This window comes from Poecile atricapillus, chromosome 18 (genome assembly GCF_030490865.1).
Source record: "Poecile atricapillus isolate bPoeAtr1 chromosome 18, bPoeAtr1.hap1, whole genome shotgun sequence".
In the NCBI taxonomy this organism is placed as follows: Eukaryota; Metazoa; Chordata; class Aves; order Passeriformes; family Paridae; genus Poecile; species Poecile atricapillus.
In genome coordinates, this window is record NC_081266.1 from 4,305,646 (window position 1) to 4,320,313 (window position 14,668).

General features: G+C 40.5%; 1 protein-coding gene across 2 annotated transcripts in view; it reads right to left on the bottom strand.

Annotated features, from left to right (window-relative positions):
* The window catches only part of PTPRO (protein tyrosine phosphatase receptor type O), a 146,427-nt gene that overhangs the window by 70,893 nt on the left and 60,866 nt on the right, over positions 1 to 14,668 (bottom strand). The window lies entirely within an intron of this gene.

Here is a 14,668-nt window from a genome sequence, read left to right on the forward strand (position 1 = left end):
TAAGTTCTGCTGACTTTAAGAGGAGCTGTGGACACTCATCAGCTCTGTAAAATTAAAGTAGTGGTAACTGCATCTCATTACCTAATGCCAGGCAAGTGCAACTAAAATCCCAAACAAATCTGACTTTTGTCAGCTTCTACAGAGTAAATCCTGTACCATCACAGAATTTTCAAAGTGGGCATCTGAAATCCCAAAGCAGGAGCAAATTTTAAAGCTCTGAGGATCTATTTCTTAGGAACTGATCACCTACTGGATGATGCTGGACAAAAATAACAAGTAGAAGAAAATATTGAACGCTATATCCACACCTCTAAGATGAAATACTGGCTGTTTTGTGAGTGATTCTACTACACTCAGATATATTTTGTCCTGGTGGCCAATAATGCTAATTTCACTCTAAATCACATGGTGACTCATTCTCACCACGATTCATCTTACTTAATATTGGGTACTTAAATGGAATGACTAAGCCAGGATGACCTTTTCAGACAGAATACCTGTGGATTCATCTAAGACTGGAATTACTTTTGGAAATGCACTGAACAGCCAAAGGGCTGATGGCCCCAGCTTAGCAAGATTGCTGCAATCCTCTGTCACTGGGTTCAGGGAGTCCAAGCCTTACAAAAAAAACACAGCACTGGGATCCAGATTTTAGGATCTTGGACTCTGCTACAGTCTTGCAGTGGTACAACCACAGAAAGCACGTAAGAGATAAATAACATTGCAAAATATGGCTTCCTTGGAATTGCTAGCTATCATTATTAGTTCCTAGAGTTTCAACAAAATAGATAAAGACATCCTTAAAGAACATAGGGAAGTGTATCCTAAGCTTTCCACATGTTCCTGGAGCAGGCTCAGAATTGAGTGCTGACTGCTAGAGGAAAGGATTTTTTGACATGATCTTCAAAAGTGTGAACAAAAATGTCACAGCTTTCTGACAAAAATGTAAAGACATTTGGAGAATAAGAATATTTATTTCTGAAGCTTTTGTTTTCATCTGTACTTTCCCACAGGTTGTGTAAAGATCATCCCTTAGTAAACACTCTTCAGAAGAAATACTCCATGGGAAAAAAAAAAATGCAAATCTCTATAGTTAAGATTTTCCATACAAAAAGGAATATTTTAACATGTAAAAGGCTAGCAAAATCTGCAGTTCTCAATAATTTATGGCTTGTGATTCAGGTTAACACATCATTTCTGGCATTCTGCTCTATGAATAGTGTCCTCAGCTCTGTTGCTATTCTGAGTCTCAAAAAGCCAGTAATAACAATCCTCTGGTCATATTTTATAAATGAGCTCCCACATTTCTTTGCTCTGGGAGACAGCTCTAAAGGGACAAGTACTTTTTCCCATCTCTGCCCACAAATGCAGAGCACAGGGGTGGGTTTTTTTTTAAGCAAACATCATTCTGGTATGTACAGCCCACCACATTTTGCTGCCATTCTGAAGTTAATAACCTGGAAGGAAAATATTTCTTCACACAATCAATTGCTACTACAACAGCATTAAGTAGATTCCAGAATGCTAATTTCAGTAAGGCTAATATGTATCCCACTGTTAATACATCCAATACTTAATAAATTTTTGCTAAATATATATTTCTAGCCCATCTTTCTAGCACAGAGTGCAAAACCCAAGCACGGTGTTCCAGAAGCCTTGATGTTAACAAAGTTTAAAACTACATGAGGAATTCACACCCAGGCAGGCACAGTTTGGTTTCTCTCCACTCTAGATTTTTAGCTTTTCACTAGTACTAAAATTATGTCAAAAAGCATAATTCTTATGAAAGAAAATATGATTTTGATCCCCTTCCCCAGCTCAGGTCTTTATGGAGCCTCTGCAATTAAAGTTTAGCCATCCCTTGTGGATGTAGCCAAACACATGCCAGATGAACCTTGTACTTTAATTAAAATGTATCCTCCCTCTTGAGCCTGTATATGAATAACAGAAAATGGAAAAAGGGCACAGGAAACATATAACATTGCCTCAAATCCTTTAATTTTACCTAAATGTCCCTTCTCCATTCAATCCTTGTTCTCTGGGACAAAAATGAGAGCAAATTTCTGCCTGAACCAATGGAAGAATAATCAGAGCTGAACATGTGCCAGGTGGGATGTGCTGGTTGGATCCCCTGCTAAATTCCAAAAAAGAGTGAGAAGGGGGAAAGGAAGAGAAACTCCATGTACACATTACCCTAAGAACACACACACCCTCCAAAAATTAAGAGTAAGGGCTCTCACAGCACAGCATCCACAGGGTAAAACAGCTGCAGCTACAGCTCACTGACCATCCCAGGAGGAAGGAGGAGCAGAACAACTCATGACAAGGCTCAAGGAAGGGCAGAGTGAACAAATGAGCGATGAATTAAGGTAGATTCTGAAGAATTTGATTATTAGAAAGAAGCCTCGCCTTCTATGGTGAGAAACAATCTCTGAGGTTTACATATACATTATACATTGCAAAGTGCCCTGCTGGAAGATGAGAAAGAACACTGGAGATGGGGGTTTTGGTGGTGAAGGACAAATTCATTCATGCTGTTCAGCTCCAAAACTGTGGATTCACTCCTGCCAATAATGGAAGTCTGTAATAGAAGCTTCGGATGCTGAAACAGCTTCTGAGCAGCTGCTGGTGCTGAAAGGTGACACCAGGAAGTTACAGAGAAAATTCCTGATGTTCAACAGAACAGGAGGACTGATGTTGCATCATGAGAAAAACTATTCCAGCAGTGTTGTGCAGCTGAGATGAACTGGGCTGGAGTCAGATGAATTTTATACTACATGCTTTGGCAGAGAATATGACAGAGGGGTAAAGACTGACCTGGTGGGTGCTACAAGAGTGGAAAATGCCTCAATTTTGAATTTTTATGGTGTATATACACCCTCTATATGTGCAAAAGTGAACTAGTTCTTAAAGGCAGAATGCAGTGCTTTGCCACTTGCATTATCTATAAAGAGCACAGCTGGGGGGAAGTTAAGAGTTCTCACTTGTCAGAGAAATTGGAGACCAAAGTGGTTATCAAATTAATTTGTAATCACAAAGCAATGTAAGGGAAAATGGGGGAAGAGAACAAGACTTTCTCTTCCCCCCATGTTGATCTACAATAACAGAACAAAATAGACACGATGGATTTACTTGTAGATAGGGGCTATTCCAGAATCCTAATCCTTCATTCCATACCTGCAAATGTTTTTAAAGGGGATTAGGAACCAAAGTGCCCATAAGTATTTTCAAAATTCTAAGACTGCTAGAGAAGTATTGAAATTGGGATGCATTCACAAAAAAAAAAACCAACAAAAAAACAAACCCCACCCCCCCAAACCAAACAACCAAACAACAACAAAAAAACCCCAAATAATTCCTGTTACAAACCTGGTTTTGTGACATGAAGAATTCAGAGGCAAATGTGGGGTCCACTTTGCCCCCATTTAAGTCTTCTGACTTCACTTTGGTCTGGAGCTCGCCTTAAAAAAGTGCTCTGCCTTATTGCTGGTTATTTTTCTATCCCCTCCTGCCCCTCAGCTCCCCAGAAAAAAAGCCACAAACACCCACCACCCTCTCTTCAATGGTCACAGGAGTCATGGCATGGTCTGGAAAACCTAACTATGCTTAGTCCCCTTCTTCCCTGAGCCATAACTGGAATGTGGCTATGGCTATCCCTGAAAGATTGTTTACTCAGGTTCAAGTACAGGTTTATTTTGTTTCCAGATCCAAAAGGAACCTGATGTTCTGCACTTTGATTGCTTTGTGGTGTCCCTGAGCTCTCTAAACTGGCAAGAGATGAACAGACAAGCTGCTGAGACTTTCCTCTTGTTATTTATATATCGTTTCTGCAGATGAATGGTATTTTTTCTTGCTGAAGTATTTGCTGTGGTAAAGAGTGTGTGTGTGTGTGATTGATTGTTTTGCTTGGTTATGGGGTTTTTTTGCTTTTTTCTAACCTGTGCTCAAAGGGAAGCAAGCTGACAGTGCCATTTCCCTGATTACTAGCAAGAGATGGGCTCTGTAACTCTTTGTACAGCACAGGGTCAATTGCAAATCCACACAGAACATTCCAATTGTAGCTACAGCCCGATTTTCAATTCATTTCTACCGTGCCTTTAGGCTCAGTTCAGCCATTTGTGGTGATCTGATAAGTTCACAGCCACAGAAGAAAGCTCTGTCACACTGGCAAGGTGCTGCTCAGAAGTCACAAACACTCCCAAACTCAAGCTCAGAGCTTGTCACTGCCACCTTGCCCCGCAGGGATGGCTCCAGCAGGATTTATTTGCTTGTGGTGGATCAAGCATTTCGTTTTTAGCACAACTGCCAGGGGCTGACTTGAAGGAGGAGAAGGAGAGGAGTGAATACAAAGAGCTCAGGAAATGGAGCCAGGACCCTCAGCTGCTGGGAAGTCCTTCCAGATGTAAAAGTTCCACCCCACCCACCCAGAGGAGGAGACTGGCCAGGGGACAATGTCTGCTGTTGCCTAAATGAGGACACCTCAAAGACCTGCTGGCCAGAGCTTTTGTGATGGGACTTCTGCACTTAGTGTGGAATTAATCTGCCTTCATTTTATCATAATAAAAATTGGGTGTGGAGTCAAATCTTATCATCTAGGTTCCCTCTGTACTCTGTAGGGAGAGATGGATCTGAAGAATTTGATTTACCCACTTAACCTTACACGAGCTCCCTTCTGCAGATGCTTGTCCCTCTCTGCACCTTCCATGAAAACATCAAGAGCCAGATGAGACCAGAAACAGCTGTGTGTGGTATGATGGCAGCTGCAACTCAGATTTGTAAAGCCATTTTTATGTATTATGGCTCCTGGTCTTTTTTTTTTTATTTTTTTTTTTTTTTTTTGTCCAAATTGATATGATGAGGTTTAAGTTTTGTTTAGCTATTCTCTTTCTCAGCAGTATAAAAGTGCATGATGGCCATGACTGAGCAAGGCAAATAACTTTAAGCACACAGAAGGTCCTACTCAGCAAAAGATATAAGCATGTCCATAAATCCTTTGCCTCTGTGACAAAGGAAGGCCCTGAGAACAAAGAATCAATCAGGAGATCAAGGTCTCTTTTCTGGAGCTGCCAAAGAGTCATAACCCCCTGAAACTCCCTTCTAATTTGTTTTGAGTCTTTTATGAAGTGAGGCTGTTGAAAAGTCATTCAAAGAATAATAAAAGTCTTGGTCTCAGGTGATGCTGAGCCTCCTGTTCTGCAGGTTTAGTGTTCTCCTCACAGAAATTATGATGTGCTCATGTGGTTTTTCCACTTGGCAGCTATTCAGTGGCCAACAGGGAGGCAGTCAAACCACTACAAATACATTCATCAGCCTAATATCTCAGGCTGAGGTAGCTCAGCAGTAATGGCATGGGGAGCACACACATCACATTTCTCTCTGGTTTGGCAGCTACGTACCCTGTGAGTGCAGAATTGAAAGAATTAAACTTTTGCCATTAGCTTTCTTTTATATATTTCTCTGTTAATACCTGACAGAGCTTTTCCCCAGGCATGACAATGGCTAGCCAGGCAAGAGAAGGCTTAATAAACTGAGAGATGAAATCAGCTGAGAAAAAGCTGTGCGGAAATCGGCGATGAGAAGTCTGTTCCCTGAAGTAGAACTGGCAGTAAAACAAAAATATAAATTCTCAGAATGCTGTTTCCTCATTTTAACTCAGGATGCTAAACCTCTGTAGTGTCTTCTGAAAAGGATGAATTTATAAACAGCATAACCTTAAATGAGTCAACATGGCCTTTCCCAGACATACACCACAGTAAATATTTACTGAGCTTTATTTCATAGGCATTAACTCATTGCTAATATAAAAAAGCTTTCAGGCTGCTAGACAATGTGCTGTGTAATCCTACCATTCTGACATTTAAAAATATGCACAGTTCAAAAGTGATAATGACTTTCTTTCCTAGTTAGCTTCTAGATATGGGTTCACCATATATTTGTTTATGCTGTAATTTTCTTCTTCCATTTTATGAAGTATTTTTGTTGCCAGTGAAAGAGAAGGATAAGGATGAAGGATGATGGCATGGATTTTTATTTTTCTTTTGTCTTCTATTTAACTCACAGTATGAAAGTGGTGCTTTCATACATATGCACTGGTCATTTTGAATTATACTAATCCAGGCAAAAATACATTTAGCCTGGTCTGACTGCCATTTGCAGGTCTTAGTGAGGTAATTTCTCAATAACTGCAGTGTAAATATACAAATCTCCCTTATCTCATCAACTCCTGCACTTCAAATTCATGCAGTACATGCATTCCCTGAGGTCTTACCCAACTCTTTGATGGAACCAAAATATTTTTCATCATCCTCCTGGGAGCACACCTGCCTGTACTTTACAATTACAAAACTGACGCGGCTCTTTTTCCTTAAATGTGACCATAAAAAGTCACCAGGAAAGTTTCGTAAATATATCTGGTGTCATATAATGCAGATAAATACCTACAATATCCTTCAAAACACCAGAACTGGGCACTAAGGTATTTTTCATGTCAAGTTAAATGTGCACTCTTAAACTCTCCATCTTCACAGCACAGACCTTCACATAGATGTAAGAAAAGGCACACTGGCAGCCCTGAGCCCCTGTGCTAACAGAAGCAGCTTCATCTCCAAGCCAAATGAGCGGTTTCTCTTAGTTATTTATAGCCCTCTTAAATTTTAATTACTTTATTTACTTCTTCTCTGCCAGGTCCCTACTGACAGCATTCAGTTTTCTCTCCTCTTCCACTCCAGCGTGCTCTTACAGCAGTGAAAGCTCTTTATTATCAGTCTACAATGTTGTTTCTCAGCTCAGGTTTGCTCTGGATGCAATTTTTGCCACCTAACTCAGGTGCCAGGAGAGCCAATGGACAGAAGCTCCTGACCAAGCTGTTTCCCACCAGCCTTTAGAAATTTAAAGCAGCAAAGAAGGAAGAAGGCTGATGTTTCTTTGGGTTCTGTTTCTGTGGCTGACAATAGGTTACCTCTGTAGTAACTCTTGCATGTTTCTGTGATGATTTCTCAAGTGATGAAAGAAGTGGGCAGAGCACACAGAAGAAACCTAAGGCTTAGCGAGTCACCCCCTCCAGACTTCAGAGGAGAAACTCATTGCCCAACAGCACCCTGAGCTCCCTGCAATTCACAGCAGCAAAAGTCATTTGCAAGCAAGTTTCTCCACAGCTTAATGAAACACCAGCAGTAATACACTCTGCACTCTCTGAGTTCAAGCACCAGGCAAAACTGACTTAAATTACCACAAAGATTAGGACCATAAACACAATCAGCTGGCATAGCTCAGTCTATAAACAAAAAACGCATTTACCTCTGGTGACAAAATGAGCCATGCTGTCCTTCTCTCTGCTGCTGCAAACACTTAGAGAACATGCATGTGAAAGTGAACATTCATGCTTGCACGAAGTGTTTGCATGTTTGTAATCAGTTTGACAATATTCTTCTTCCTCGCCTTGTTAGCTCTTCATTCAGTCCTCACACTTTGCATACCAAAAAGGCAGACAGAGAAAAACATCCTTTTAAAGTTGCACACAAGCACAGAATGGCTACATAAATAAGAAAATTAGACCCAAAGACTAGAGACCACGCTCCAAAGAGCAGCAATATCTTAGTATTGGCCACAATAAAAAGAGAAGCTGGGGAAATATTGGATTTTTTTTCGCCATTTGTCTCTACTTGAAAGAGGGGAAAAAGGAGACATGCATGACTGATGGTAATGGAAAACCTATTTGTGTCCAATTCACTGGAGAAACAGTACAAGGACATATCATCCTTGTAAAATAATTTGTCCTGTATTCCTTGAGCCAGATGAAAGTCCCATTATGTACAAAACAACACGTGCAGATGAATACAGATTTGGGAAATCTGTTATTCTCTCAATACACTGTCTTGGTGTAACCTCTGTCGTGAAAAAGCCTCTTTCCAAGTGCCTCACTCTGTCATAAAGTGTGACTTTTTCAACTAACCTAGAATAGATCTGAAAGTGCACAGCAGCACCGAGGAGTCATTCATGATGAGGGCTCTTGCTGTGAAACAAAACTGGCACATGCTCCTGGAAGCTACAGCAATTAACAAGTGTGAAATCAAAAAGTCACACCACGCCGATTGTTCGCGAGGCGCGCAGAGCAGAAATAGAATGAAACAGCTACATCTTCATAGCTCTGGATGGCTCTGCAATTCAGAGGGATCTTTCTGAGCACACAACAGTTCCATTCAATCAGATGAGGCTCAGACTGATGTATTTGAACTTCTCAAAATTTTCCTTTTCACACCGCTACGAGATACAAGGTGCTCTTATCTCAGACGCTGCTCATTACTAATTCCCTGACCTGACAAGCTTGTGGAGGAACAGAAGATTTTTGACATCTAAAGAATGATTATGAAGTGACACAGGTATGATATATGATATCATATCTAAGATGGTTTTTTCCTCTTGCAGTGCTAAGGAAGAAAAAAAAAAAACACAAAAAACATGCCCAGTAGTGTGCCCAGAGCACTGGAGCCTCTTCAGCCTGCAAGCCAGTGTGCTGCCTCTAAATTTCAAGGGCTTACAGAGCAATTCCATCTTCCACATCAAACAGAGTAATAAAAGAAGGTTTTATAAAAAAAATTTAAAAATTAAAAAAAATATTTTTAAAAAATAGAAATAAATAAATAAGCTTTGAGGCACCATTCTCGGTTGAAATCTGCTACAATCACATCACAAATAATCAATTCCAAGCACACGAAACGATGGCTCTGCCAGGAAGAAAGCAGTCTGCATCTACATGTGGTAAAACAGAAGCTGGAAGATGAAGACCATGCTTGGTTTATTAAGCTGTCCTTGAAAAGCCAGCTCTCATTCAGATGCAGGTCAGAAAAACACAGTTGCCCAATCTGGCCTAAATACTGCTGATGTTAATGTTGATTTATGTTTGTTAAAAGACCTCAAGTATTTTACCTGAAGCTTAAAACATTGCATGTAGTTTTATTCACCCTTCAATTTTGAAAAGTTATTATGAATGTATTTGATGGCCACATCTATGTGGTTGGTTTTGGTTTGTTTCATGGTGTTTCATGTGAGTCTTTCCTAGAAATTTCAGAACACTTTAGCAAAATCAGCTCAAGAATGAGGAGCTAGGGAGAAAGGCACAGATAGAATAATGATTATAATTCAAACAAAACTCCTCAAAGGGCAGAAGAAGCTACAACTGTGAGAACTAATTGATTTGATTCTATGTACACAAAAAATGATAAGAAGGATTTTGTTCTGGTAAGACAGATTTATTTTTTTAAGAGGGATTTAATTAAATATCCCTCAGATTTTATTTTTGTTCTTAGATTGTTCTTAGATGTTCTTAGAGCCCTGTTTATAAATGTTTCATTTCTCCTGACATTGGTTCAGCCCAGCTCCTGTTACCCCAGTGCTCCCACTTTTTTTCCCTAAATGCCAAACTACCACACCTGGATAATTAAGAGTTGAAGTGAACACTTAATATTTAAAACACGTTTCCTGTATGTTTTGGTGATGTCAGCTTTCATATTGAATCCCTTCACTGGTTATCCTGCACAGACTCAGGTTTTACCCTTTTCCACTCAGTATTTTTGCTACCATTATTTGGTGCCACTCTTCCCCATCACCTGCCTCCCGCTCTGCCAGGAACAGGGAACACAAATACTTGTATTTATTTCTGCTTCTTCCCCTCCTGCTCCCTGTAAGTGATACTGCCTTGCCATCAATAATCAAGAATGCCTCCTTTATGTAGAGGTTTGTAAAAAAATCTCAACAGCTTCTGTCAATTTGCTTCATGTATATATTTAAAAATTATATAAATAGGAAGCATATTTCATGTAAAACTTGCATATGGTTTGCTCTTATGTTCCTCACTTTTAAAAATGAAGGTTATTTTCAAGTGTTTTTTATCTCCAACTAATTTATCTGTGTCACATTCCTCAGTCTCTCTCTCCTGTATTGGTTGTATTTTTTTTCTTGCTCCTGACTGATGTGGAGACTAAGCTGGTTACCTCACCCAGCAGCCAGCCCAAAAGGTTTCCAGCCCTACCAGGAGCTCTCACTGCTCCTTCAGCCTGCATTGCAGCCATCCAGCACAGCTGTGGGATCAGAAATCTATTTTAATTTTCATTTTTTGCTCCCCAAAAGGGTAAGGGTTTTGCATCTCCTCTGTTTCTGTGCAAAGGACATCATCATCCTTAACACACGAGAGCAACGTGACAACCCCACCAATAATTTTGTTTGAAAAGCCTTCAGTTGTGAAGTATTTTCTAATGTCAGTCATGGCAGCTGGGAAAATCCTTCTGCTAAGTTTCCCCTTATTTTGTGCACAGAAACTGTGCTTTTTGACAAGAGACCAAGAAAAGTCAGCCTGAAATAATCACATATTCCTCTACGCATGGCCGCTGCAGTGACTAATCCCAACTTGCTCCCTTAACTCTGCCTCTCTCTCCCTATTCAGAAGGCAGCTCAGTCCTGAAAACAAATGAGTGTGGAGGAAAAAAGGTAATTTGTACTTGGTTTATCTCCCCCACCACGCTTCCTCCCACTCCAAATTCAGTAGCAAAGGAGTATGTTTTGGTTCACTAGCTGAGCCTACATTCCCAGCTACTGTGTTAACAAATAGCAGTGAAAGAATATTTTTGGTTAATTATGTGGCTCTGCTGTTGCTATTGCAGCTGACTGGGGAAGATGAGAAAATCTGTGTGGTTTATGGCACAAATGTAATGTGGGAAGTGCTCACTCCATAGACTTGTTGGACCATCATTCAGTTTCCCAGGAAGTTTGGGAGCACTTCAGTCTTAAACTGAGTAACTTGCAGAAACTGGTATCAAGATTGGAAAATGCTCTGTATTTCTGTGATATGGCATCTTTCACTGAAGAATATCAAAGTACTTTTCTAATACATGTTAATGAGCCCTCACAAGATTGCTATAAATACAGTATCATGTGTATATGACTCATGTGGATTATTAATTTTACATCACCTACCCTGCTGCTTGAACAAGAGTGACAGAGCAGCATTCAGGCAAATTCCTTTGTGAGAACTTAGCCAAAATAGCAGTACCTGTGTCTTCAGGGGTCAATCTGCCTCAAGGCTGATTCTAGTTAGCAAGATTCAGGCAGAGAGAAATGTTCCCTGCTTACCACAGCCCTCCCAGTACACTGCTCTTGACAGAAATGTAGAGCATTCTTCTAATAAGAAAATAAAGTCTAAAGTAATGTGTAATATCTCCTGGGTTAAACCTGCCATACTATGCCAGCAGTCTATGGATGGGTGCAAGGAAGAGCAGGAACTTTGCTGGGGGATGGATATGAATCCAAAAGGCCCAGATCCTCAATGGGACTTGATCTTAATTAAAAAAAGCAGGAGGAAAAAGCAGTATTTAATCTCTTTAAACTTACCTATGCCCTCAACTGAATGGCATTTTTACTTTGCTTAATTAACTATTAACCCTGAATTACAGAAAAGCCCTTTGTAATTTCAAAGTGTTCACTCTACTCCTGTGGCAATCACCCCGTTGAGAGGTTCCACAGGCAGCGCAATGATGAAGACACGTGAAGGATTTGTTTTCTGGGTGCTTTACAGGAGCTGTGAGCCAGACAAATGCTTTTTAATTGAGATAAAGTGACTCTGTGCTCCTACAGGTTGATGAGAGGTCAAGTATATCAGCATGGGGCTAGCACTAGCCAGTGTAGCTTCCTGTTAGCTTAGAGGATGGGAAGGTAAAATATTGCCTGGCTCTGAACTACCACAAGTTAAACAAATGGCTAAAGGCCCCACAGAGGGTAAATAATAGAGCTGAAACCATAATAACCGGATTTCTTTAGCCCAGTCTCAGTGGACTCAAGAAAGGTGGATCAAACCACCCATTTCACAGTGATCTCTTTCTCTCCTGCACACAGGATGATTGAGGTGGTGGAATCCAACTCAAACAAGGCAGGCAAATTTCCCCAGCAGCCTTCACAGAGATGAGAGAACTGAGACAGGGTGGGGGGAAAGGAGAAACCCCCAGGCACAGCACTGCTCTCTCAGACCAATAAAAGGAAGAGAAAGTGGAGAGGAAGATGCTTCCTCCTGTCCTGCAAATGGGAGGAAGGACAGAGAGAGCAGCTCTAGGTGTCAGTTAAACCCAGCAGCTCTTCCCACACTGAAACCCATACTCATTTCTTGTCTTTGTTAGTAGTTCCTCTCCATCCTGAAGCCAAATAACTCCAAAATTTCCCTGTATTCAAATCCAAGAGCAGCTTCTGTAGCTAGTGTACCTCTGAACTCTAAGCCATCCATATCCACTACAAGTTTCATTCTGTAATTGCTACATTTGTTTAGAATTCAAGTCTGCAAGTTTTGATTTAAATGGAAAAATGTCAATTCTCTGCCTTTGTCAATTCAAAAAACACGATGAAGCTTAAACCTATTTAAGTGATGCACTTAAGCATTTCCTCTGGTAATTAAAGATTGAATTAAGAACTTTGCCATTTAAAAGGTTTCTATCTCAGCCTGGTTTGCTGTACTGCAAGTAGTGTACATGGATGTGTTCTGTATGTCAGTACAAAAATGCTCAGACATTCCAAGAATTTCATCTGAAACAATGGGAGAAACATGAGAAAATTCAAGGGTATCTGCTTGCAGGTTTCAGCAACACAGCACAGCCCTCACCCTAATCTGGTGACCCTAATGGCCCTTGAATTCCCAAGGACGATCAATCCATGAAAATCTAAGAAAAGAATTGGTGACAGAACACGTGCAATCACCAAGAGAGAACCTGAGAGAAACTGCTGTGCACTGGGATCAGTCAGTCCTGGACTGCCTGGGGGACAGCTGCTTCCCCAGCTGAAAAGGCTCCAGAAAGGATTTATCACCACTTCTGCCAGGGCACAGCTTGGAAAAGTCAGTGTTCTTGTGAAACACCTGATGGAGTTCAAATTGAAGTGGCCCCTATTCACAAGAGTTAATAACTCTGGGGAGGGGGAAGAATCACCTTAGGAGCCTGCTGTATTTCAGGGGAGGAAAGAAAAAGACAGTTGAGGGTTAAGGAGGTCAAGAAAGGAGATGAAAAACCTCATGCGGTGGGAAGAGTAACTTATTCCTTTGACCAGCAGAAGGTTGGGTGAAGCTGTGCAGCAATTTGCCAAATGAGTCTACCAGTTTTTGAAGTTAAGGCTCCCGTTTTCAAGACCAAGAGCTCCAAATTTGGTCCTTTCCACTAATTATATCTGCAAGAGAGTTGTATTATTTATACGTATTTTAAATAAGCTGGTGACCTGAGCTGTATCTATTACAGTCCAAATGCAGTTTGCATATCATTCATTATATAAATGAGGTTTGCAATGAACAGAACTGTTTACTCAGAAGACATCCATTTAGTGAGCTGGCATTTCTTCATTACCCAAAATATATGATAATTGTCCATGTAATTCCTTCAGAAATTTAATTGCACACAGTCCTGCTCCTCCATGGAAATTATCTGTCAACTCCCCATAATAATTATGCATCAGTCTCAGTTAATATTCAATCACACTGTTGCATACATAGGGCTGGGTTGAAACTGGATTCAATTCATAGTAAGGTGAGCACCTTTTCTTCAAAAGCTACAACGATGAGGTTTTTACAACCAAACTACAAACAATTGAATGAGTGGTACGTGGTGTGGGGTATGCTGGCATATCAGAATAGATACAACTTTTACACACATATCATAATTCCAGGGTGAAAGGTAATGGTAAATCAGGCTGGTCACATTCTGCTCTGAAGGGAAAGATTCCCTCTGCAGGCAGGGTGGGAAGAGGCATTTCTGCAACTGGAAACAAATTTTGCATTTTGCACTAAACTGATTGAATTTATTCTGCTTTCACTGGAAACCTGACTAATTCCTAATGTAGTTTGCTGCAACCTGTAAGTTTTACTGTGCAAAGGGATTCGCTTCTGACAAGGAAGCATTTTTTAGCCCTGGCACACGTGAGGCTGAGGTACAGATCTTGAGGGAAATCCGTGAAAGATGGAATCGACATTGCCCTCAGATCACGTACAAGATACTAAGTCAGGCTCGTTGTTTACTGTCACCTCCAATTTATCCTTTGTGAGACAGCACAAAACAACGTGTACCACAGAAGGAAAAGAAAAGCACGAGCGGTGTGTGTGATACAACCCAGCAAATCTGTCAAGAACATCTTACGTGTGTGTGTGTGTGTGTGTGTGTGTGTGTGTGCCTATCCCCATAAAACCACAAAGAGTATTCAGATGACTAGCTCAAAATAAATGCAAATCCCCAAGCTCCAAAAAAATCTGACAGAAGAAGGTCTCAGCAGCTAAAAATGTAAGTTTGAAAACTAAAAAGGTTAAACTGACAATCTAGGTCAGGTTTTGTGATCCATTGGTGGCTGCTCTCAGCCTTTCTGAACCTTTTTGTTGCTGATCCTTACGCATCCTCATGTTACAACTTAAAAAAAACCAACCCAAACCAATAACCAAAGAACAGTGTGTCTCCAGATCCCAAACCTTTTGGTTAGCTAAATAAAGGGCTTTTCCCATCAAGGAAATATATTAGGATATTCTATTTTTAGATATTCTATTTAGGATATTCTATTCTTCCTTAGATATTTTATAGAGGAAAATAACCTGCAATGGAGTCTGTATTCAGAAGGGAACATAAATCCCCAGAATACAGTCAAACCCTTCATGATCATGAGG